This window comes from Periplaneta americana, chromosome 12 (assembly GCF_040183065.1).
Source record: "Periplaneta americana isolate PAMFEO1 chromosome 12, P.americana_PAMFEO1_priV1, whole genome shotgun sequence".
NCBI classification, from domain to species: Eukaryota; Metazoa; Arthropoda; class Insecta; order Blattodea; family Blattidae; genus Periplaneta; species Periplaneta americana.
In genome coordinates, this window is record NC_091128.1 from 47,984,974 (window position 1) to 48,010,562 (window position 25,589).

Sequence of the window (25,589 nt, forward strand, 5' to 3'; positions counted from 1 at the left end):
ATAATAATAATAATAATAATAATCGCTAAACTGGAGAATTCCTACGGTATCTTTGAACCGTGCCGTTTCGTTTAGCACCAAATTTAAGTAAATACACAATCTCGCCAACATAAGAACACGACGTTGGTGTGTGGCGTCGTTGGAGGGAGAAATTTGTTTATTTTCTCTCTCTATCTCCTTCGTTCTGAACATTACTGAGAGATAGCACCACTGTTAGCTACAAGGTATATTTGCGCAAATATATTGAAGTAGATTACGTGACTTAGATGAGAGTCTCGAGACAAAACAGTTTTGCTATATTTCGTTTTTTATTAAATGTTAAGCACAGGAACGCCATTTCGTAATTTTATTTAAGAAACAAGCCAAACAAATTATCTTTGCATCAAAAACGGATGCTCCCTGGACCAAATTATCGTATTTTGTAATTGTTTGAATGCAACAGAAGCCAGAAGTCTTGCACTTGACTAATGCAGTGAATTATTTAAGAATATAGTCGCGAATTTTACTACCACCATTTCGATTGTGTTTTGTTTGGCACAGCTCGGTACGGCCCGGTGACTAGTGGCCAGCGAGTAACGTGAACTATCGATATTGCTCTGCCGTGTGTATTATCCAGTTGTTCCATAATAATAATAATAATAATAATAATAATAAAGGCCATAGGGCCTTCTCTTACACTCTTCCAGGTCACAAAAGTATACAAGCAGTTAAAATTTAACAAAAAGTTAAATAACAGAATACTAACATATTACAAAAAAAAATAGTAGAAGCATAATAAAATCGACACTAAACAACATGAAAATAATACAATAATAGAAAAAAGAAAGTAAAATACATTGGAATATAGTAAAAGTAACTCACTTAGTACAAATGGTTAATATGGAAAACGTAAGGTAGAATATAACAAAATGGAATATAACAAAATAATAATAATAATAATAAAGAAAAGAAATACGAATATTAAATAAAATTCACAATAAAAAGGCTATGATAATAAATTCATCGGCTGATAAAGAGATCAAAAAGGGGAAAGGAAGGAAAGAAATATATAGCCTATATTTTTACAAAACTATCGCAGAGAAAACGGCTTATAACTGAAAGGAATCTGCATTGAAAAAGTGAAATTTTAATTTATTTTTGAAACTAGACAATGTCCGATAGTCTCTGACATGTTGTGGTAGAGAATTCCAGAGATGAGCTGCAGAGACGGTGAAAGATGAAGAGTAGAAGGATGTTCTGTGTTTAGGAATGGAGAGTTTAATATGGTGTTGTGAGCAAGTATCTATTTCGTGATATGAGGACAAATGTTGAAAACGAGAAGCTAAGTAGCTAGGGTTAGAGTTTTGAAGAATATCGAAGAGTAAAGTGAGAGAGTGAACAGTTCTTCGCTCTTTGAGACGGACCCAGGACAGCATATTTAGTGAAGGTGTGATACGGTCAGATCTACGGACGTTGCAAATAAATCGAACACATGTATTATGAACACGCTGTAGTCTGTCTGTCAGTCTCCTGTTAAGGTCAGTGTAGAGAGTGTCACAGTAATGAAAATGAGGCATCAAGAGCGACTGCACTGAATTCTTCTTAAGAACCAACGGGAGGAAATTTCGAATTCTTTTTAGTGAGTGAATTTTCATAAAAATTATTTTACATGTGTGTGTGATTTGAGTATTCCAACTTAAGTTTCTGTCCATATAAATTCCAAGATTTTTTACTCTATCACTGAAATGGATAATAGTTTCACTCATTTTAACAGGAGTTAAGTCATCTGTGTTTAATTTACTTAAAAGTCGTTGATGTCCCATTAAAATTGCCTGTGATTTCTCTGAGTTCAATTTCAGTACAAACTTTTTCGTCCGTGAAATAATTGATTTTAGGTCAATGTTCACTTCATTTATAGCGTAATTTAGTGCCGATATAGGTGCAGAGATATATATTTGTAAGTCGTCAGCAATTATATTATTATTATATCGTCACTATTTAGAATTTTATTATTAGTATTTATTCTCGTGGCTGTTTTTCATCTCGCATGCATGATTTTATGTGGTTCTAGCATTCTTCATTCTGGATTATTTGATATTTTACTTATTTTTTACAATTTTATTTAACTAGCTACCTAGCTAATGAGTACAAATTAAAATTATAAAATAAAAATGTTTCTAGCCACTACCGTAAGAGCCAGGGTCGTGTATAGTGTGGTCTTAGTCAATAATATAACATAAAATTTACAAGGACAGTTTACTAAATACAGTAAGTAACTTAATTCAAAACAATAAATGACACACAAGAAGAAAAAATAAGAAAGAGAAAAAAACACATATAATATAAATTGACAATCAGACAGAAGCCAGTGATATTCAATAAAAACTTGAATATAGTCGACAGAAATAAAATGTAAAAAAATACACACATTTGTTAATATTATATATCATGAATAATTTTATAAATTTCTTTCTTAAAAGCTTCAGTTTTAAAATATTTCAAATTTTGAAAATGGTTTGTAATTTTATTATAAAGTCTTGGGCCGAAACTAGCACCTTGTTTAAGAGCTGCACTTGTATGACATTTAGGCTCAATTAATGGGGAAGTAGACTTTTGTCTTCGAGTACGATATTCATGTCGATTAGATTTATGTTTTATTTGATTTCTGTGGTAGTAAGTTAGTAAACTGTATTTATATACTGTATTTCTTCAATAGTTAATACTTTAAAATCTGTATAAATTAAATTCGTTAGGTAATCCATATTTTTGGTCAGACAAATTTTTGTTAATCTTCTATGTAATAGAATTAATCGAGTAAGTACAGATGATGCTACTCCCTCCCAATTTATTAAACCATATTGTATTAATGATTGTACTAAAGCTAAAATATTATTCTCAATGCCTCCTTAGTGATAAAATTTCGAAGTATTATGAATTTATAATTTGTCATTCTTATACTTGTACACATAACATCAATTTTTTTATCCCAATATAAATGCTGATCTATAATAATTCCTAAATATTTGACTTGTGTGGAAGGTGTTAGATGTGGTCAATTACAATAATTATTTTTTAATTAATTACATGAAGTATTATGTATTACTAAGTGATAATTATTCATAGGTGGAGGTAAACTTTTCTTTGTTAAAGGAAATGGAATATAGATAGTTTTATTAGTTTTTAAGGACAGTCGTATTTAATTTCAACAGAGTGTTACCAGTTGCACAATTTTCAGTATAAATTGAGTTCTTTGCTTTGGGATATGTAGAAGTAATCTGAATTAATTATTATAAATAATAAAATCATTGTAATTATCAGATCTTCCAACCTAGGGAAACAGTAAATATTTCTCATTTCTAAAATTCGTAGAGGTAGTCTGTATTCCTTTTTATAAAGACCAAGTTGGCTAATATGATACCAGATGTTATGTTCTGGGTTGCAAGTACATTTTTTCGAGACTCCCGACTCTCTTTTCCCTTCCCGTTTGTATCCAACATATGTCAAGTTAATAAGTATTTTAGCTATTCATTTCTGTAACACTATCACATTTACTTTTTAACTTTGCTCTAGAATATGCCATTAGGAAAGTCCAGGATAACAGAGAGGGTTTGGAATTGAACGGGTTACATCAGCTGCTTGTCTGTGCGGATGACATGAATATGTTAGGAGAAAATCCACAAACGATTAGGGAAAACACAGGAATTTTACTTCAAGCAAGTAAAGAGATAGTTTTGTAAGTAAATCCCGAAAAGACTAAGTATATGATTATGTCTCGTGACGAGAATATTCTACGAAATGGAAATATAAATATTGGAGATTTATCCTTTGAAGAGGTGGAAAAATTCAAATACCTGGGAGCAACAGTAACAAATATAAATAATACGGGGGGGGGGGGAATTAAACACAGAATAAATATGGGAAATGCCTGTTATTATTCGGTTGAGAAGCTTTTGTCATCCAGTCTGTTGTCAAAAAATCTGAAAGTTAGAATTTATAAAACAGTTATATTACCGATTGTTCTTCATGGTTGTGAAACTTGGAGAGAGAGGAACAAAGATTAAGGGTGTTTGAGAATAAGGTGCTTATGAAAATATTTGGGGCTAAGATGGATGAAGTTACAGGAGAATGGACAAAGTTATACAACACAGAACTTAACGCATTGTATTCTTCACTTGACATAATTAGGAACATTAAATCCAGATGTTTGAGATGGGCAGGGCATGTAGCACGTATCAGCGAATCCAGAAATGTATATAGCGTGTTAGTTGGGAGGCCGGAGGTAAAAATACCTTTGGGGAGGCCGAGACGTAGATCGGAAAATAATATTAAAAAGGATTTGAGGGAGGTGGGATATGATGATGGAGACTGGATTAATCTTGCTCAGGATAGGGACCGATGGCGGGCTTATGTGAGGGGGGGGGGCAATGAACCTCCGGGTGGATGCGACAACCAAATTATGGAAATCCACATAGACATCAAATTGGACAACAATTACCTCTGATTATAATAATTTAAAGCATTTTATGTAATTTTAACATTAACAATTTTAATTTTGAATACGGCCTACATAGCCGTTTTGTATTTATAATATAATTATTGCCATATAATAATCGATTTTATACAGAAGCATGTTATTTAATATTAATTGAGTTTACTTGTACGGCAATATACTGTGTACTTATATCATACATATGGGCATACATGTTTCTGATGATGGCTCTATAGAGCCGAAAACGTTCAATTGATATATTATGTAACAAAATATTGTAAAACCAATATACAGTAGTTGTTAAATAAGGATAAGCATAGACGGCACATGAAATAAATTTTGATTGTCACTAATAATGAATAATAACAGGCATTTCACATATTTATTCATTGTTTAATTTCCTCCCGAGTATCATTGATATTTGTTACTGTTGCTCCCAGGTATTTGAAGACTTTGGTCATAGGAAGAAAAAAAAGATAAACGTGCGAATTCTAAATGAGGAAGTAGAGCAAGTGGACACCTGAAAATACTTGGGGTGTATTATAAGCAGTAACATGAGATTCTGCCAGGTAATCAAAAGGAGAATACAATGGCGAAGGAAGCTTTTAATAGAAAAATGAGCATCTTCTGCGGATTTCTGGAAAAAAAGCTAAGAAAGAGAGTAGTGAAGTGCTTTTTGTGGAGTGTGGCAGAAAAATGATCATTACGAAGAAATGAAGAGAAGCGACTAGAAGCATTTGAAGTGTGGTTATGGAGAAGAATGGAACGTGTGAATTGGACAGAAATAAGTGTTTTGGGAAGAATGAGTGAAGAAAAAATGATCCTGAAACTGATCAGGAAGAGGAAAAGAAATTGATTGGGTCACGGTGTGAAAAGAAACTGCCTACTGAAGGATGCACTGGAAGGAATGATGAACGGGAGAAGAGTTTCGGGGCTGTAGATATCAGATATTAGACGACATGAAGATATTATACGGATCATAAGCAGAGGCAAAGAAGTAGGCAGAAAATACAAAAGGTTGGAGAAAGCTGAGTTTGGAGTGAAAGACCTGCACTTGGACATAACATTATGAATGAATGAATGAATGAATCTATGAAACAAGGAATACTAATCAAAATTATAAGAATGGCATAAGGTCGACCACAAAAAGAATGGATACTCGGAAACAGCCAAATAATAAAAGTTCATCTCTTATGTACGTGCACTCGACTTTTAAGCTGTCACAAGATGACGTGATGGTATTGGGATTGATTTATATTGCGTGAACGTGAGTGTATGCCTGTATGTCAGAGAAACTCGCGGAGAACCAATGAATCGTCGCTTTCATCAGCACATCTTTCACAGCATTACATATGCTGTTACATGTAATCAGGCCAAGCAAATAGTGAGCTGTCGACATGTGTTCTGTCGAAACTCCGTGACAAGAGCTGTTGTTAGCGTATGTCTGTAAAAACTTGAGGTCTGTTCAAATTTTCATTTGCGTTTTCGTGCCTCAACAACATTCAACAAAATAAACATTCGTACCTTCTCAACCAAATGTAAAACTAGTAGATCTATAGTAGTTACATTTTATTTAGTCTACATGAATATAGGTTTTAATTATGAAGATATAAGAACGTTCAATTGAAGGGATATAGTTTTGGAAGAAATTAAGTAGAGACTTGCAAAGAGTGGTAAAAATAAAATGTACGCCTGGTAATCGCAGAGATCTGTTTTTAAGTTCTTCAGAGGAAAACAAATCTGGATACTTGTAAAATGACAAAAACAAAGTACACATGCTAAAAGCACAAATGACTCTTTCTTGAGACGAAAACAGAATTTCACAGTTGGAAAAGTGAGGAAAATAAGTACACCTGGAAACACCATAGATGAGTTTTTAAGGTTTTGAAAGTAAACCACAACTGAATGCTTGGAAGGAATGGCAAAGTGAAATACAACTGGCATTAGCACATTCATAGCCCTTGTCCATAAATTTTCGAAATTGAGATATTGGTATTCCTCCATTTAGATGATCATTCTCTATCTAAATATGGACATCTTACAGTTCCAAAACGCACTTAAACATGAATAAAAATCATTTGAAAATTACGAACAGATTCAAAATGCCCCTTATTCACAACAGAAAATCAATCATGGCTGACTATAGCAGCAGTCATCAGTACAGGAACAAATGAAATCTTCTCCAATGGCGGAGCTTATGAAGAATGTGGTATTTACTTCCAAAAAGTTCCTTTGTCCATTTCTCATTTGGATTTGTCATCTTAGGTTTAATGCTTAATTGTACAGAGAATGAAACATATACAGTACTGTACCTGAATAAATTGACTTTTGAGAAGGGATAATTATTATGTTTAGTAAATAGTGTTGTCACTTCAGACCATTATACTGTAGTTTTGTTAATTCGGCCACAGAAGTTATGTTAGTCATACACAGAATGAAATTCATGTCCGCAAAAAATTCTGCTTGAAAGCAACGTCATATAAGTAGTAATTTGATTTGTTATATTGAATTATTTCAACGTCACAATTGCTTGTTTGTTAAAATGTGTATATGATAAAGTTATGCAATTTGTGTTCTTTTGTTTTGTGTGTTTTTGGAAAATATAATTTCAATTAATGCTCCGCCATAAATGTTGTAACTAAAACCTTGTGCATCCCTCGTGTTTATCGTACGGCTCGTCCTCCCCCACACGTTACCTGCACTTTGTTTACGTTTTCACTGTGCCTAAACGAGACGCTCTACTGTAGTACCGGTACTGCTCTGTGGGGAAAATCACAGGACAAGAGAAACTGAAAACGAATTTCATCGTCGTCATCCTCACATTCCGAAACCATCATACCAAAATGTGTCAAAATTAAGCCTATTGCATAAATTTAAAGCAAATTTCAGTGTACTCGACAAGAAACGAATTGGTTGTCCCAACCTGCTACTGACGGGCAGTATTCAATAGACGTGATTGCGAAAATGACGTCCAGCCGTACAGGTCAGTGGCTAGAGAAAGTGCTATCAGTAGAGAATCTGTGTGGAGATTATTGAAATCTGCACGTTTTCACACCTACAAATTACAGCATTGACGCACAATGCAAGAAGAGGATCCACTCAAGACAAACATACTTGAACTGATTCACACAGCGTTTGGTTACTGATCGATCCTTCCTTCAGAATGTTCTGTTCAGTGACGCATGTTTATTATTTCTGGATGGACACGATCATAAACAAAATGCACGATACTGATCCAAAGAAAACTCAAGATGGATGCATGAAGCTAACAACCCTATTGAAATCTGCACGTTTTCACACCTACAAATTACAGCATTGACGCACAATACAAGAAGAGGATCCATTCAAGGCGAACATACTTCAACTGATTCACACAGCGTTTGGTTACTGATCAATCCTTCCTTCAGAATGTTCTGTTCAGTGACGCATGTTTATTATTTCTGGATGGACACGATCATACACAAAATGCACGATACTGGCCCAAAAAAAAAAACTCAAGATGGATGCATGAAGCTAACAACCCTAGTGCTCCAAAAGTTTTGGTGTGGTGTGGAGTACTAGGTGATATGGTTGTGGAAGCATATTTATTTGAGGGAACTGTAAACCAACATACATAAAGGGAATTGCTGGACGCACTATAATGGAGTTCCTGTATGATTTGCCACTGAACAAACGGATAAGAATGTGGTTTCAACAAGATGGAGCCACGGCACATTATGCGCTGACACTTCGTCAGAAACTAAACAAGATTCGGTGTGCACTGGGTTGAACGAGGTGGACCTCAGTCATTGACTTCTTTCTATGGGTATTTGTGAAACGGCACGTTTTTAAGACAGAGTCTACATATCGATAGCGCAGAACCAGACTGGTCCAAGTCCATTTTACTGTTTTTTTGTCATAAGAGCTGTTTTGAGCTCCTGACATTCAAAGCTTAATGAAACAATTTGGAATAGCTTCATAGCAAACTTATGGAGAGGAATATTTACAATTTTGTTCGATTCATATATGCAGACAAGAACTGGAACACAATGAAACACAGATTTATTTCTTATAAAACATTGGACTTAGAACAGCCTGGTTCTCAGCCATCGATATAGGGGAACATGGGGCAGGACGGCGTAGTTAATGTTTGAATGCTTTATTTGGTATCAAATAATGTAAATGTATGGGTTTTATGACATATATGCTTTTATTACACTGTAAACAAGTAAAAAAATATGTACTTAGAGTGAAATCCGGTCATTATAACCTTAAAATAAATTGGTTTTTCGAAATGTGTGTTTTGCCCCGTTCTGCCCCACGTATGGTGCAAAATGGGGTATCTATTTTTTGTAATAATTAAATGGCAAAAGTGACAAAAATTATATACTGAATGGGTGAATACTACAACATTTTACAAGTTTACTTGAGAAAAAGCCATTCGAAAAATACGCGAATGTGCGTGGCATCCTCGTCTTCACTGTCTACTCCTGCGCAACAATTGTGAGCTCATTTCAGACATGATACGCATCTAATCCAACCTTCTTCTGACAAACAATAGAACGAACTACCCATTACAAGAGGTGACATTTAATTAAATATGACATGAGGCAGGACGGGGTACTGCCCTGTTATACCCCACCCAGTTTTGCCCCACAGTCACAATTTCTAAGTTATGAGGTATTGGCAGGGAAAATAACGCACGAAATTTAAGAAAGTTTCGGAATTAAAAGCCAGGTAAGCACTCTATAACATGACATTAAAATAGATTATCTAAATAAATCTCATTTCTACTTACGTGTGACAAGAGAACACTTTAAAGTTGCAAATGAATGATACAATATGATGCAGCAACCGAATAACATACAACAGATGCAAGGGATGGCAGTAAGTGTTGTGTGATGATATATTTACATGAGTTGACGAAGTTCTAAAAAAAATTGGTAGATTGCACTACTTGTTGGGAAGATAGAGGCTATACCCCGTCCTGCCCCATATTCCCCTATAGATGCCTTGAAACAAAGAATCACTCATGCTATCCAGCACATCCGACCTGCAACACTTTTAAGCGTGACAGAAGAATGTCAGAATCGAGTGAGGCACTGGCTTCAAGTAAATGGAGCACATTTTGAACATTTGTGGTACTGAACATACTGTATACAATAAGTACTTCCAATTCATGTAACGTTTACCATTTGTCAACTGACTTGTGTGTCACAGGATACCATAGACGTACGAAATGTATTGAGTGACAGATTATGCAATAATCGGTTATCTCGATCTGCAGACTTAGACCCTTGTCATTCTTTCCTTTGGGGTAGGATTGAAGACGAATTGTAGGCTACAGGAAAATTTCCGTACCCTGATGCAACGGCACAAATATATACGCCGAAAAATTCACAACGTAAGAAGAGAGATATTGGACCGTATAATAAGCAACTTCCGTTGCAGATGTGAAATTTTTTTGGGGGGGGGCCCTTGAGGTGTTGAGGTCTTGAACTTAATTTGGATGTTTGATTATTTTTAATGTAATAATAAAATTAAATGAGGGGGCCAAAAGCAAAGGGATATAAGTGCACTTAAGTTATTTCTTAGAAAATAGAGTTGAAAGTACTTAAGCTTTCGTAAATTCAGTGAAATTTTTTTATTTGAAATTTAGCATGTGATGCGGTTACAAAATTAAAAGCAGAATAAATATGGGAAATGCATGTTATTATTCGGTTGAGAAGTTTTGTCATCCAATCTGCTGTCAAAAAATCTGAAAGTTAGAATATATAAAACAGTTATATTACTGGTTGTTCTTTGTGGTTGTAAAACTTGGACTCTCACTTTGAGAGAGGAACAGAGATTAAGGGTGTTTGAGAATAAGGTTCTTAGGAAAACATTTGGGGCTAAGAGGGATGAAGTTACAGGAGAATGGAGAAAGTTGCACAACGCAGAACTGCATGCATTGTATTCTTCACCTGACATAATTAGGAACATTAAATGCAGACGTTTGAGATGGGCAGGGCATGTAGCACGTATGGACGAATCCAGAAATGCATATAGAGTGTTAGTTGGGAGACCGGAGGGAAAAATACCTTTAGGGAGGCCGAGACGTAGATGGGAGGGTAATATTAAAATGAATTTGAGGGAGGTGGGATATGATGATAGAAGCTGGTTTAATCTTGCTCAGGATAGGGACCAATGGCGGGCTTATGTGAGGGCGACAATGAACTGTTAAAAGATATATCCCTTTGCCACTAATATTTTATATGCTTTAACTTGCTCTGGATGCACTTAACTCGTGTAATTGTACCTCTTTGCTTCTGACCTCCTCAATTGTAGTAATGAACGTCTATCAAAACATAATTTAGGACTACCTTAAGGAGCGCATGACGGAATCCGGAAGCGCAGCTGGGTGCGGTTAAAATTACCGCTTGGCAGAAAGGTTTTAATTCGGACGGAATGTATAAGCCTATAAGTAAGGACCATTATTATTTTACAAAATTTAATGTTTCTCGGTAGCCTAGATACAGGGCAACTCATATTTATATCCAACTTTTCATCCATTTATTACACATTTAATTACTTAAATGAGAGAATCAAATAAGAATGAAACAATAGTACAGTCATTAGTATTACTTAAAATTCAACAAAAGCAATAATAATCCCAATATACATAAAGGGGGATCGTGACAACCCTAATAAGTATAGGGGTATAAGTTTATTAAACTCCGTATACAAATTGTATGAAAAAATATTAACTCGACGCCTAAATGTTATTAGTGAAACAAAACTAAATGAAGTATAATGCGGGTATAGAAAAGGAAGATCATGTACTGACTGTGTTTTTGTGATCCAGCAGATAGTTCAGAAAAGAAGGGAATTTAATCTCCCAACATATATATTGTTCATAGATTATGAAAAAGCCTTTGATAAGGTCTTAAGGAACAAATTATGGAAAATATTGTATGAAGAAGGATATCCCAAACATTTGGTAAATATCATAAATATCAAGAGACAAAAATATTGATAAGAGTAGGTCATCAGAAAAGCAATTCAGTAATCGTAAACCAAATTGTGAAGCAAGGTTTCCCGCTATCTCCAACATTATTTAATATATACCTCAATAAAGCCATAGAAGAATGGCAGAATAAAATATCATTTAGTATAAATTTAGCAACAACTGTATTAAATACAAAGCTTTTTGCAGAAGATCAAATATTGATCGCAGAATCTGAGGATGATCTGCGAATGGCAACTTACCAGCTCCAGCTAATAACAGAAGGATATAATCTAAAAATGTCTAATAACAAAACTAAAACAATGGCTTTCAGCGGGCTTAACCATAGGCGATATAAAATAGTTATTAATCATGGAACTATAGAACATATATCTTCTTTAACTACTTAGGCTGCAATATATCTTATTTGGGTGAACAGAATATTAACAGTAAGCTGAGCAAATTCCAACAGATGTGTGGAACAATAAGAAGAACTTTAAGAAATAAAATACAGCGCTCAACACAAAAGTTTTTAAGACACTACCAGTTCCATTATTAACTTACGGCTCAGAAAACTGGTCATTAAACGGCGCATCAAAAAGAAAAATTCAAGTAAGTGAAATGAAGTTCCTACGAAGTGTTGCCGGTTTTACTTCAATGGAGCATCAAAGAAATGAAAATATACTACAATTATTAAATATCTTTAATTTAGAAGAAAAGATTAAAAATCATACACAAAATTGGTACCAACATATTACAAGAATGACTAATGATAGATTACCAAAACAAATTATGGATTATGCACCAACAGGATATAGAAATGTCGGAAGACCGCAAATAAAATGGACAGACGGTTTAAACCTTGAAGACGGAACAGGCCAATAGGTCTAATCCCTGTAGCGGAAGAAAACAAAGAAGAAATTCAACGTAAGCACCAGAATTTGCTGCACATTTTTCCAGACGTGGCTGAACGTTCTGTACTGCCACCACAAACGTATAATTTGTCACTCGACTACACTCCTCTCGAATAACCACTTCTAAAGGAACCACATTCCGAGTTTTCCTGGCTTCACATCTATTTGAGCAGCAATTCAGGTGTGATCATACACATACAATCTTGTCAGTCATACAACCATGGTTACTATTTCAAGATTTATTTCTTTGTACAAAACATTTTCCAGTAAATTTTCTGAGTAAATACACATGTTTCGAACCGCACTGAGAACAAAATTAAATTAAAGCTTCATTTGTGCTTCACATGGTATGGAACACGGTACATTTTAGCTGTGGAATGGGCCACTTAACCTGACTGTTTACGCTACTACAATGCAATAAAAGTTGGATATAAATATGGGTCGCGCAGTATATTTTTAAAGATATCTACTTTTGTTTCTGCAGTATATACTAAAAGTTGTGAAGGATAACCTATATGGTTGAAAGTACTCATTTATTTAATAATTTTATCAACAGTAATCTCAGGAGAGGTTTTGATTTATCTAGAGAAAATCAAAACTCGAGTGGGATTTAATTGACTATTACACGATTAGAAGAAAGTATATAAAGATTATAAGTAACAAAGTACTCCAATACAATAAAATATTAATTGACTTACGAAAATAAACCTGTCTTCAAATGTATTATTGCACCATTACGCTAGATGGCAGTTGTGCCAACTATGGAATCTTCATTGAACTCTGTAGACGGTTACTAGTCAAGAAACCTTTGTTGATTCAGTTTCATTTTTATTAAGACAGTTGCATTCCACTTCAATTATCCGAATCCCAGTAATCAACGTCACTTGACAGATGATTTTCAATAAATCTTAAAATTAAACAATCTCTGATACGTGACTATCCATAATATCATATAGCAGAAGCTATAACATAACCTAACTAATATACACAAGTGTTAGAAAAGTTTTAATTCACGACGACGACATAAAAAATAAACATGAATAATTTTAAAAGGAATAATTATTGAATGTACAATTTTCAAATTTTAATGTGGTTGGTGGTTCAATTCATATTATATTGGACGTGTGCGTAATAGAATTGGAACTCGTTGATTTAGGCCTACATGGTGTATTCAACTTATTCAGGATTTTCGAATGAATAATTTTAAAAGGAAAAATTATTGAATGTACAATTTTAAAATTTGAATGTGGTTGGTGGTTCAATTGATGTTATATTGGACGTGTGCGTAATAGAAGTGGTACTCGTTGATTTAGGCCTACATGGTGTATTCAACCTATTCAGGATTTCCGAATGGTGCTCTTCATTTATTTGTAAATCGGATTTCAGAAGATGGATAGGTATGACCAGTGATTTTTATTAATTCTTGTTCTTGAATGCCAATGCGAGTCATATTTGAAACTGCTGTGCATCGACTGGAGTGGTTTGTAATTGTTTATATATTTTTGACGTCCAGACCAGCGCAGTTTCAAATGTTGGCAAACAAAGAAACAAATGCTAGGGACGCGATAAAATTAAACAAATGCTAGGGACGCGATAAAATTAAACAAATGCTAGGGACGCGATAAAATTGTGCGATAAGCAGCCATGATTGTTCGAAATACGTCCTTTCGTACCGTTTTATTGGTCAAAAGTAGTATGACGTAGTAAGAGTGTAATAATCAATTATAATTACTCGTATTTCAGCTCGACTAAATTTCTTTCCCTTAGGAATGAACACTTGGTTTTGTTGTAGATAAATTCAAGTTTTTATTGCTATTTGTTGTAATTTAAACAAGCCACATTGCAAGTCATCTCCTGTTCGCGTAAGAATTACGCCATCGCCAAAAAAAAGTGTATAAAGTAATATTTGTATTCTATGATTTGAAAGTCGTTCTTGCAGGTGACAAGTTGCTATGTTGCCAACAAGGAAATCATGATTGTACTCGTACCTATTCATTAAGGTTTTGGATATATCATTTACTTGCTGACTCTAACATTAAAATAACAGAGGCCATTTTGAGATGAAGATCCTAAAGAAATACTGAAATAAGACCAGAGCGTTAATTCCAGCTAATCGAATAAATCTTTCCTTAGCATCTTCTTTTCCGCCAAACTCTAGTTGAAGTTGTCGTGTCAGTCGCCATGAAACATAATGTGGTCACTTTCTGAAAATCATTCGAGAATTCGAAACCTCAGTGTATCAAATGCAATATGTATAGTCTTAGAAAAAAACGGCAGTCATGCGCTGAATTCCCTTAAGAAGACTTCCATTGATTTAGTGAGAGCTTAGGTTTACACATGAACGAATTTATTATTCAGCGGCAGAGTTCCAGTAATTTCTTGCCAATGTTTCAAATGATAATGTTGCCTCGTACCCGTGGTCTAGGGGTAGCGTGTCTGCGTAGTGAAGGAGAGGTTACGAGTTCTAGACTCCACTCTGTTTTTCCGTTATTTTTGTTTTATTTTCTGCCTGTTTATCATTAAATTGACAAAGTTTTCTATAGGATACAACAGGTTAATAGGCTATATGTTATAATTTTAATAGAACATTAGAAAAAATTGGTAGGAAATAGTAATATACGTTACAAAAGCGGTATGTTGACGTTTTCATGTTAGAGGAAAAGATTGAAAAAGCGAAACGTAGTTGAGCTTTTTTAATTTCCGAGAACATGAAAACAAACATACCGCTCGTGTATCGTACATTATTTTGTGCGAAGATCGTTTATTACATACCTGAAAGAGGAATTTCTAATTAGTTGCAATGAAATCTCCATGTTGGTTTCTGTTTAATGACGGCAACTTCGGAAAACCAAAATATCTTTCTTCAACATTGTTACTATAAAATGTTTTCTGTGTTTACTATACTCCAGCAGGCCGTGATATACGTCTGTCTTCCCCCCCCCCCCCCCAGGTTATAAATGCGAACTTAAAACAAACGGTAATGTTATGTAATGATTTATTTTTCATTTTAATATTTTAACAATATTATTTATATAACATATTGCAGTAATAACATCGGCATCTGGAATCTCGGTGATTTTTTCACGGCTTCCTTAATGTTACTTGTATCAGGAATGCAATAAGTTTCGTGGAGTAGTAGACTTTACTTAATTTTTGCAAATATTTAAAAACAATAATTAACATTGAAATTTAGGTGAAATTGCAGTGGTAAGTTTCCAATTTATAATTATTACTATTGAACGTCTCTAAAAATAATATGTTAAAAGCTTAAAGCAGTAAAATGAATGTCGCGCTTAAGCGGTAACAAGAGGGAAATTGTTATGTGTGTTACGTTGGGAATACTGAATGTGGTATTTCACACTTACCGCGTATTGGTTCTGTGCGGAAAACAAGCAAATACGCGCGATCTCGCACAAATTAAAAGTTCACAATACTATAATATTGTACAACATATAAAATATGGACATTGCGATAGTTGTTTTCTTTACGGTCCGACACGGTTTAATAAGCTAGTGAGAGAAACGAAGCTTTGCCAATTTAAGGGTTAGGCTATAACCAAAATTTATAAACTATTTTGAACTAAGATATATAGAAGAGGTAAATTAGGTGCAAAGTAAAGTTCTCCACCTTAATGTTTATGAATATGACAAAACGTTTTCACTTGTGAAACAGGCGATATCCGAAACTAAAAATCATGGTACAAGAGATCGGCCATTTTTTTGTGTCTAGGACTGTACATGTATAACAAGTAAAGGAATATGTTTCGAACATTTTATTCTTTGAAGAACAGTAACAGTAAATCTACTGCTAATTTCCTGTCAAATTTCATGTTTTTTATTAGCAAGATTAGTCACTTAACTTCCTATTGTCACCTGCCACTATTACGTCCTGCGTTTACAAATAAGAATTTGGAAATCGAATAAAGGCAGTATAAACGTACCTCAGGCCTGTTTCGGCCAGTAAAAATTTTAAATATTTAATTAATCTTCTTTTTAATATCAACTGCCCAGTTCAATTCCGATTATAATGGCATTTACGTGTTGACGTACTAGGAGGCCCGAGAGCTTTATACATAGTACTTACTTACTTACAAATGGCTTTTAAGGAACCCGAAGATTCATTGCCGCCCTCACATGAGCCCGCCATCGGCCCCTATCCTGTGCAAGATTAATCCAGTCTCTATCATCATACCCCACCTCCCTCAAATCCATTTTAATATTATCTTCCCATCTACGTCTCGGCCTCCCTAAAGATTTTTTTCCCTCCGGTCTCCCAACTAACACTCTATATGCATTTCTGGATTCGCCCATACGTGCTACATGCCCTGCCCATCTCAAACGTCTGGATTTTAAGTTCCTAATTATGTCAGGTGAAGAATACAATGCGTGCAGTTCTGTGTTGTGTAACTTTCTCCATTCTCCTGTAACTTCATCCCTCTTAGCCCCAAATATTTTCCTAAGCACCTTATTCCCAAACACCCTTAACCTATGTTCCTCTCTCAGAGAGAGAGTCCAAGTTTCACAACCATACAGAAGAACCGGTAATATAATTGTTTTATAAATTCTAACTTTCAGATTTTTGGACAGCAGACTGGATGATAAGAGCTTCTCAACCGAATAATAACACGCATTTCCCATATTTATTCTGCGTTTAATTTCCTCCCGAGTGTCATTTATATTTGTTACTGTTGCTCCAAGATATTGGGATTTTTCCACCCCTTCGAAGGTTAAATCTTCAATTTTTATATTTCCATTTCGTACAATATTCTGGTCACGAGACATAATCATATACTTTGTCTTTTCGGGATTTACTTCCAAACCGATCGCTTTACTTGCTTCAAGTAAAATTCCCGTGTTTTCCCTAATCGTTTGTGTATTTTCTCCTAACATATTCACGTCATCTGCATAGACAAGAAGCTGATATAACCCGTTCAATTCCAAACCCTGCCTGTTATCCTGAACTTTCCTAATAGCATATTCTAGAGCGAAGTTAAAAGCTTTATACATAGTTCAATGCAAAAATAAGGAGGAGGCTATCTTCGATGTTAGTAGGATTATTATTTTGACAACTTGATTTCAATTTCCTTTACGTTCATGTGAGGTATTTGGATAATTTAAAATTATCAAATTTGGGTGCAAGTAATACCATTCAGGGTTGAGATTCTCTCAACAAATGTCTCATACTAGAAGGCTGCAAAGGCGAGAACTGTGTGTATCTTTTTAATATAAGAAAGAAAATATGAATGTTAATGGCGATGGAATGGATAATGAAACGCCTAAATCCCAGAAATTTCGATTCACTTGCCGCGACGAAAGGATTAAAAAATCTCAAAATCAAACAAGATCCTAATATTGTTAACTCAGTTAGAATATATCCAGTTCTGTTTCCTTCATCATAGAAAATTCATATTAAAATTTATTCAACATTTCCATTAGAATGGCATGATACAGATCAAAACTACGCCAAATGAACATGAGCTCGTACAGTTCAATGGAGCAAAAGTTAGGACTTAAAGAACTTGTTTTCAGAGTATTATATACCTATACATTTGCATTTTCAAGAAATAGTTTTATGGAAAATAGGACAGCAAATGCCATTGTTATTGTTGAGTAAATATCTAATATCTAATATTTTACAAAAACTTAATCTTCTCATTAAATTACCTCCTCTGTACAGGATGTATGACTGAAGCCGTTCATAAATTGTTTTAGGCATCACACACAACACGACCAGAAGTGGACACACTATACTTTTCGTCCTTGAAATTTTGTAACTCCTAACGCTTCTGTTTTATATGGTATTAATTATTTTATACTTTCAGTCTACAATTTATCAATACAGAAACAGTTTTCTGTTATTTCACATTACAAGGTTATAATTCCATTAATATTTTCGATTTTTTTTTTCAAATCATCTTCAGGAGAGATATAGATTAACAAATTGAGCATAGGTAAAATACAGGAAGAAACATATGTGCTTATTATGAACTAAATTAAAAACATATATAAAATCAGTGTAAAATTATGTAAGGTGGTGTTCAAAGTCACTTTTAACATGTGATAAAACATTTGAGCCGTTCAGAGCAGAAGTGGTGTAAGTCAAAATTGGGTAATGAGGTTTAAAGTAAAAATTCTGTAAAATACAGTGCAAAGTAGCTATTAATTTGGCCTTCTTGCCATTCACTGATTACTAACAGTTTAAATATATAGAATATATTAATTGCTTCTTTGCGCTGTATTTTACAGAATGTTTACTTTAACTTTCATAACCCATTTTTGACTTACACTGAATTGTTAGTACCGGTATATGTATGCTATTCCGAACTTTCAGTATATGATATTCTGAATTTTTAGTATAGACCTATGTATGCAATTCTCTATTTTTACTACATTTGTATGATAATCTAAATTTTTAGTATGTCTGCTATTCTCATTTTTTTTTACATTCTTTGGCATTTGACTGAAAGAACTACAATGCAGAAAAGTCTTTGACAGAGAATTCAATGCATTCAAATCTTCTACTCTCGATAGGAGGCTAATGTCTCCAAGTTCATGGTTAACCTGGAAGTACCTATATGTTTAATGCAGAAAAAGAAGTTACATCTAAGTTATAAGAGAAATTGCAACTGTCAGATGTCTGTTAGAGGAATTGTTTCGGGTCTTGCATAGCACTTTTTTTTCGTGGTTTATGGGGAACAATTAAGAAATAATAGTAAGTCTAAAAACAGTGTTAAGTTAACGCAACTTGCCACCTTTCTAATGAAGTGACGCGATGCTTGCAAGTGGGTCAGGGGTAGCGGCAGGAGGTCGGCAGCTTCACTTCACCTGTCCAGGTATGTCCGGCCTGCGAGCATCTCCGAGCTACTCTTAGAATTTCCCGACAACTGGAAACGCTTTCACATTACGTAACTGTTACACTGCGTTTGAAATGCTGTTTTTTTCCATTCTTCTCATCTGGGACGCTCACAGACTGCAAACTAGACAGGCAGCACGCTTCATTTAGAACCATGTACTAACGAGATCAGATTGTTTGTCTTTGAGAAAATGCAACAAGTTTCGTTAAGACAAGTTTACATAACTTTCATCACAATAATCGCAATGTTGGGCTGCTTAGAGAGGAAAGTGAATGCTTTCTGCTTACTACCTGACTAGGACTGCAAACATTCGAGCATTCTGTATTTCTGAGGAAGTGAAACCATCATTCTTATTTTTATTGTTTTTCTTTGACTAATGATCTGCTTGAATCCAGGCGTTGAATATGATATACAGTTTTAATGATATACTTATTTATATTACCTATTTCCATAGTGTAAGCCTAGATCATATATGTAACAGATAAGTCATAGCTATGTTAAAATCGTTTGCACTTTGAAGAGAACAACCGCCAGGATCACCACCCGTCCGCCGTAAACGAACACGAGATGGCAGTACAGTCGCTAATGCAATTAAAATAGGAATTATGACGTGACTCCTTATGCAACAACTAGATGGCAGCGTAGTAAACCTGACAAAAAGTTGTTAACGTCAAAGCCTATAAGGTCGACCTATCTGGGATATATATGATCTAGGGTGTAAGATTCACACTTCGTATCTTTGCCGAATTTTTATATGAAAGGAATCCGAGTTCGATTTCAGACAGATACGTTTTGAGATTCGGGCCTAACGTGGACAAAATACCTATAAAATAGGATTTGCGAATACATTGATTACTCATCTGTCATTCTATAATTTCTATGTTATTGTTACATTAATTTTGTTATTGCCCCTGAATAATCACTTCAGTTTTAAACAGTTGTGCGACAACATGTAGTGTTGCCAATTTTTCTTTACTGGAAAACTGAATACATCATAATATTAGGGGAGAGTAGGGTAGTAGCGGACATCGGGTAATATCGTACAGCGAGTTTCTTTCATCTACCACCAGATGACATGGTCACGTTTCTGTATGCGACATCACAGAAACGTAACCATGTCATTCAGGTATTACCATCTGGTAGTAGATGAAAGAAACGCACTATCCGATATTACCCGATGTCCGATAATACCCAGCTCTCCCCTAATTATAGTACGTAAAAAGTAGGAGATGTGCAACAGTATTTCCAGTGCTGGATTAACTTCACGAGCTGACCGAGTTAAGGGGTTAGGTGCAGCTTACAGTAGTAAAAGTTTTGGAAATATTCAACATTTTTTTCCTCCATTACTGTATCTTGTACAATAATGAAAATTGGTATGTGTAAAACACTGTCTTTCTGCTATATGGAAAAAAATAATAGGCTACTTTTACGATTTAAAAAATTATATATATATATATATATATATATATATATATATATATATATATATATATATATATATATATTTTTTTTTCAAAATTCAAGATGGTGGCAGTTACTGTGCAGTGATGAAGCGTTTCCCTCATAATTTGTTAACTTTTTCATGTTCTCTCTCTTTCATTTTATTGCTGAAACTTATGTTTACAATATCATGCTCTTGCAACTACATTCCACCGGTGCGAATATTTCGCGTCGATGTGGGGAGGCCTTAAGAGTTTCATAACGTGCTGTACTGAAAAGGCGGATGAGTGGGGTATAATGACTGGAACTTAATTCATATTTAACGAACCACTAGCTTCTACTCTGAGGTATACTTAACACTTACACAATAGCGACAAAGTGCTTGAGAAATAACGTAATGTTTTCTAGTATATTTTCTCAGTTGGGTGAACAAGACTACAGAATAATACTAAACTCATATGCAGGGATTGAGCTCGTTGAGGATTAGAAACTCTTTCAGTAGCGGTTAAGTCCTGCATTAGTGCCCTGCTATTTTCGAACATGAGAGCTAACCAAGGCATTACAAACTTCGTCGTATTTCATATGAAAAATTAATAATTAGAAATCTTCTCACTATTCGTGAGCTGCCACAAGGGACAAAGAGTACTTAACCATACAAATGTTTACAAGTTCAGTGAACCATTAATTTTGTTTTGACAATGAAACTCCTACAAGTATATAGCTGCAAATACATTTTGTGATTGGTGGAAATATACCTAGTTTTAGAGAGGCAAGTGTTACAAAAAGTAAAGAATGCTAATGAACTTAGTTTCATTTCGAATATAGGTGATGCTTCAGTAGAGCAATTGATCCTTTCAATGCAGCTAAATTTACAATCGGAATAATAGATGTAGGTATTCCAAGCCTCTTAAACACATCTTTCATGAAGAGAGTAGCGGTACCTCTTGCTCCAACCAGAAGTCCGATTACTTCAAGCTCTTCTAGCTGGTACTTTTGGAGGTAATATGGAATGGTAGGATTGTAGATATTCTTTTTTTCATTATCCACTTCTGGTGGCTGTTCCTCATTCGTTTCGAAACGCACAGTGGGATCAATTACGAATCCAGATCTTGTAGATTCCTTGAAAGCTATTATATCTATGCGCCGTTTACTGCCAGTGACGGAGAGACCATGTACTTCTTCAAAGGTGTTGTAATCGGCATGTTTAAGGGCAGTGGCTATAATTGATCGTACTTGGTGGTGTCTAGCGTTTCGCAGAGCTTCGCCGTGCGGACAGGATCCCAGGACGTGTCCACACATCGATAATATTGTAATCTAGTAGTGATAGCTTCAACAGTCTCATTAAAAAATGAGCTATATATCGTTACTTCTATTTGTAACTTATCGACCTTATATTTTGAAGATACTGAAAGATTGCGCATTAATTTAATATTAAATTATTCCCCTTTTAGAAATATCAAATCCATTATGTTTCCATTGAATTATGGTAATAACTTCATTTTAACCCTTGTTTTCTACGGTTTTAGTAAATGGCGCTTGGCCCACTATGGTTCTGAACTCTTCATATATCAGTTTTAATTATTAAGTTTATGTACTTTTGAACTATTAATAAATAATAGGCCTACTAATACTAAAAAAGTACAAATATAACAGTAGCATATATCCAGATACATCTGATAGAATTTTATTTTAACATGGAAGATATAAAATTATTATTTCCTTCAGAAAGTAAGATAGTACATTTTTTAAATAACTCCACGACAAACTTGTCATCAATTCTTTATCATCATCATCATCATCATCATCATCATCATCATCATCAGATCCACGCTAACCTCCATTTAGTGACAGTCTTGAACAGCACTAACGACTCTTGTGAAATGACGATTCCATAACTCGAATTCACTATTGTTAGTACAGTGTTATTAATATTATTATGCGCCAACATTAGTCATTCACAAGTCAGGCCTGAAAGTTATATGATCAGTATGGCGAAAGGTCACCGCTTGCGACAACATGTCACACACAAGACAAAAGAGAGATGCACAATCTCCATTGCAGGGAATGCATTTTAGAACATATTTCGACTTTTTCGATTGCTGGTGATGGAAAAGAAAATCATAACGTTCCGAAGGTAGACTTTATCTTCGTCTTCAGGTGAAAAAAGAGGATAAGAAGGGATTTGACCACCCTACCCACATTATCTCCTTGCCAAGTTGCCTCATAAGTGGGGCCATGTTGGTATCACTTGTGGGGTTCAGGCCTGTCTTCTGACAGTTGACTAAACAATAACGACAAGAAGGGGTTCCTACTTCTTGGGGTCGTTACAAAGAGCTAGGGTCATACTAGACTAGGGTCATTCTACACCTATGCTAAACAATGTAAAATTTCGTTATACCTTATTTAGATCAATGGTGAATGTGCTGTCATATAGGCTCAGTTAAATAATTACTTACTTACTTACTTACTTACTGGCTTTTAAGGAACCCGGAGGTTCATTGCCGCCCTCACATAAGCCCGCCATTGGTCCCTATCCTTAGTAAGATTAATCAATTCTCTATCATCATATCCCACCTCCCTCAAGTCCATTTTAATATTATCTTCCCATCGACGTCTCGGCCTCCCTAAAGGTCTTTTTCCCTCCAGCCTCCCAACTAATAGGTACTCTATATGCATTTCTGGGTTCGCCCATACGTGCTACATGCCCTGCCCATCTCAAACGTCTGCATTTAATGATCCTAATTATGTCAGGTGAAGAATACAATGTGTGCAGTTCTGTGTTATGTAACTTTCTCCATTCTCCTGTAACTTCATCCCTCTTAGCTCCAAATATTTTCCTAAGCACCTTATTCTCAAACACCCTTAACCTATGTTTCTCTTTCGAAGTGAGAGTCCAACTTTCACAACCATGAAGAACAACCGGTAATATAATTGTTTTATAAATTCTAACGTCCAGATTTTCTGACAGCAGACTGGATGATAAAAGCTTCTCAACCGAATAATAACAGCCACTTCCCTTATTTATTCTGTGTGTAATTTCCTCCCGAGTTTCATTTATATTTGTTACTATTGCTCCAAGATATTTGAACTTCTTTACCTCTTCTAAAGATAAATTTCCAATTTTTATATTTCCATTTCATACAATATTCTCGTCACGAGACATAATTATATACGGCATTTTGTCTTTTCGGGATTTACTTCCAAACCTATCTCTTTACTTGCTTCCAGTAAAATTCCCGTGTTTTCCCTAATCGTTTGTGGATTTTCTCCTAACACATTCACGTCATTCGCATAGACAAGCAGCTGATGTAACCCGTTCAATTCCAAACCCTCTCTGTTATCCTGGACTTTCCTAATGGCGTACTCTAGAGCAAAGTTAAAAAGTAAAGGTGATAGTGCATCTCCTTGCTTTAGTCCACAGTGAATTGGAAACGCATCTGACAGAAACTGACCTATACGAACTCTGCTGTACGTTTCACTGAGACACATTTTAATTAGTCGAACTAGTTTCTTGGGAATAGCAAATTCAATAAGAATATCATATAAAACTTCTCTCTTAACCGAATCATATGCTTTTTTGAAATCTGTGAATAACTGATACACTGTACCCTTATACTCATATTTTTTCTCCGTTATCTGTCTAATACAAAATATCTGGACAATAGTTGATCTATTACGCCTAAAACCACACTGATGATCCCCAATAATATTTCATCTACACATGGAGTTATTCTACTCAAAAGAATATTGGACAAAATTTTGTACGACGTCAACAGAAGTGATATTCCTCGAAAGTTACTACAGTAAGTCTTGTCCCCCTTTTAAATAATTATATTTATAATTTTTGAATAGTAATTTTCTTTCTTTAATCGATATCTATATATTATGATATCTAAAGGGAAAGCGGATACAGTAAAGTATATTAAATGAAATACTCTAAATTCTATTGTCAAAACCTGTTTTCGCTTACTCACTCACCCTTGTGCTGGGTCAATGTTTCATCCCACGCAAACTGCTGGTCACGCCTGTCGTGATGGGTAGCACTAGCACCTGGCTGTATTCAGTTTCACTCTCCACCAGTTCCTCTTCCTACAGTCCTACATGATCGCATCACTTCATTTATACGACAGTTCGCTGCCTGAGTTTAGTAGCAGCACGCTCGTAGCCCACTGACCTCCTAAGCAGACTGGTCATGTCTACACCGCCACACGATAATTATGAAGACAAAGTCCATACACCTGTCCCACGCACGGGCTATAAGTCGTTCCTTTTCCTCTGATACCAAACAATTAAAACCAAACTTTCCCTCTCTTTGCATTCGTTTTGTTACGCCGGATCGTCTGCCGTGAGCTCGGACACAAACCGTTTCCTATTGCATTACAAAAATGTATTATACAACTATGTCGATAGTAGAGACATCTCGAGGAAACTGCTAGAACTTTCAAGTCCAAACCTTGCACTGTTGAACACTTCCACTTCTATAGTGTTGGAATTCTATGACAATCCTCAACACAACACGTTCATCGTATTAAGAAATGAGTTTAGATGCAGTTTGTTAGTTCTTGACTTTACAACGTCGATGTTTTTTTTTCACTTTATACTGACTCGAGAGAGCGACAAGTTGCTGGGCAATACAGGTCCTCACATTGACAATAGACACACTACGGGATTCGAACCCATGCAACGTTAAAGTTGTGCAACTGATCATTTTACTGCACAGGAGTAAAGAAATTCCAATTCTATGATATGTAACCTGTTCCATCCTTTGAACTGCGTTGGATTCGTTTCCAAATATAGCAATGAATAGTTGAAGACAAATGTATGTCACCCTACAATAGAAATATTAAAATCCCAACTTCATGAAATTATATTTAGAGCTATAAATGTTGTATACTTTGATGAAGCTGTCATTGAAACTATTCCGTTGCCATATTTTAACTTTCAATGGCA

At 35.0% G+C, this 25,589-nt stretch overlaps 1 protein-coding gene across 2 annotated transcripts in view; it reads right to left on the bottom strand.

Moving 5' to 3' along the window:
* Positions 1–25,026, bottom strand: part of LOC138710388 (uncharacterized) — a 92,684-nt gene extending 67,658 nt beyond the window's left edge. Inside the window, exon 1 of one of the 2 annotated variants that reach the window (XM_069841271.1) lies at positions 24,618–25,026. The gene's annotated coding sequence lies outside the window, so the exon portion shown is untranslated. The remainder of the gene's footprint in view (positions 1–24,617) is intronic. The other variant, XM_069841270.1, reaches the window with a different exon arrangement.
* Between the last annotated feature and the right edge of the window lie 563 nt (positions 25,027–25,589).